The sequence below is a fragment of the Poecilia formosa genome, unplaced genomic scaffold, assembly GCF_000485575.1.
Source record: "Poecilia formosa unplaced genomic scaffold, Poecilia_formosa-5.1.2 Scaffold34, whole genome shotgun sequence".
Lineage (NCBI taxonomy): Eukaryota > Metazoa > Chordata > Actinopteri > Cyprinodontiformes > Poeciliidae > Poecilia > Poecilia formosa.
The window spans coordinates 1,018,612-1,021,165 of NW_006799973.1; positions in this window are offsets into that span (position 1 = coordinate 1,018,612).

A 2,554-nucleotide genomic window follows, 5' to 3' on the forward strand; every position below is an offset into this window, starting at 1 on the left:
GTCTGTCTAAACTGCACACAGACAGCATTTATGTGGGCAATATGAATAGTATGTAGTTGAGAATAGATATATCTAGACAAATGACTATGGTTTATCTAAATGTGTGATAAACTCAAACACTGTATTGCACGAAGTTTATAAAAAAAAACAATAACTGACATATTCACAGACTTTTGTCTTTTGTTCATTTTTTTAAGGAAAATACTGTAGACTGTTTCCTGCTGTGAGACAAAGACTTAACGTGCATGAGTTTACGTCTGCAGGATGTGAAGATGTAAACCGTTTTAATGCCTGTCATTATCCCGGGAAAAATTACTTTTCAATATTAATTCTGCACTTTCAGATTTTATTGTTCCATCATTTTACATCCAATCAGTATTTGAAAATTTCAACAAATACAGTTTTTTTGTTTTGCTTTTTATCAGAGTTACTATTTTAGCCTTAGATGTTGTTTTTTAATCAATCTTAGGGTAGAGGGCTTTAGATATTGTTGCAGAGAGAATAAAATATTCTAACTTGAATATTTTATTCAAGTTAGAATAACTTGAATAAAGTTATTCAAGTTATTCTTGAATAACTTGAATAAGTTATTCAAGAATAACTTGAATAACTTAAGTTATTCAAGTTATTCCATTATAAAAAGGTTTATAAGGTCATTATAAACCTTTTTATAATGACAGATTTTTTTATATGTGATGATTCAGTACCACCAGTGTCTTCAAAAACAGGTGCCAGTCTTACCAGCCATCACCAGATGAAATTGAACTTACTGAAAACTAGGTCTGGTTTTGGAGATAATTGAAGGATCAGAAACACTTCAGTTTGAAATAATATCAAATATGACTATACAGAGAACAAGGATAACAATCAAGGATTTATTTAAAAAAGAAATGACAATGACTGATGTATTGGGATGTGTTCAGTTTATACTTTCTGCTCATAGTTTCTGAGTGTCCAGTTTGAAAACTGAACTTTAATTTCCACCTTCATTTGTAAAAGGTGTTTTTTTTCCACTCAGAACTCAAAATCAAATAAGGAGTGAATTTCTGATGGTTTAGATGGTTTTAAATCAATCGCCTTGTTTTTGTAAACATTTTCTTTTAATATTTAAATGCTTCAATTTGGACAAAGAAAGCTTGTGTTGCTACTTGTAGCTAACCTGGTCACTTGGTCTGGCAAATTCTAGCTTCCTTGTGAACCACCGTCTATCTCCTCAACTTCAGGAGATAGACGTTCCCTTGGTATCCAAAGAACCAAACCCGCTTTGGTTCAGATGTCCTCGTACCTCTACCACTTCATTCCCACAGCATAATGCTGCTTTCCTCATGAGCCGCCGTAGGGTCAGTGTTACCATGTTACCAACTGGCATGTTTGAAAGAAAGTTTCATTATAATGTCCTCCAACTTGTCTGCTGCGTGTCTCGGCTTTTGTTGCATTATTTGTTCACTGATGCTCTTCAACACACCTCTGAGGGTTTCACAAAACATCTGGATTTATAATGAAATTAAATTACACCTGTATGAACTCTATTTACTAAAAAGAGGAGGCATGTGAGGGTAGATGCAAATGCAGACCACACCTTTTCAGTTTTCATTCTAAAACAACTGTTGAAGACCATAACATTTCTTTAAACTTCTCAATAATGCACTGCTTTGTGTTTGTGTATCACATAAAATCCCAGTGAAACAGAATGAAGTCAGAGGTTATAACGCGACAACTTGGAAAAATTCAAGTGCGCGAATACTTTTGGAAGCCACTGCATGGGAAACACATAAATCTTGTATTTTACAACTTGACTTTTACAAACTGAGTTGATGTTTTTGCAAAAGAGTTGCGACATAAGTGCTTCATATACTCCAGCTCAAGGTCTAATCTTTTGTGTGGAGTGACTTTGGCCTTCCCTGTCAAACCTGCGGCTCTTTAAGTGTGCAAATACGTAGATAGTGCCAGATGGGTGGTAGTTAGCAGAGACGCATAGCGAGAGAATCAACAGAAAGTTATCCCAGTGTCCTTTGGTGTGACTCTTACTTTTTGTTTTCAGATGGAGCCATCTGGTATTTTATGCATACTTTTGCATGAACAATTAGAAGCTGCTCTCAAGGTCTGCTCTGCCGGTGTATTCTGACCGCAGTGGAATAGTGACTGGCAAGAGACTGAGAGATGGCTCATCTTACAGTAGCTGGAGGGAAGAAGCAGTGTGATATCTTAGACAAGCATCCTAAAAGTCCAAGAAGTTTTCCTGGATTTTGAGGATTAGTTTGCCTGCTATTACCAAACCTTATCCAGACCGACCTCAATGAGGAAATGGAGGACTGGGATAAAATGTTAAATCTAATAGACGGACACTAACTCTTTCTCATTTTAGAAATGATCAACAACAGCTTATTTTTCGATTACTTCCACCTTTAATTTGTTGGTTCTGCTTCAAGAACTAAAATTTGTTTCTATTTGTAAACAAGCAGCCGAAGCCCCTGCACCACATTTCACATAGTCAGAGTGGAGCTATTAATGGCTGTATATACAAGCAGGATAGTGTGTCATGTAGATTCATGTT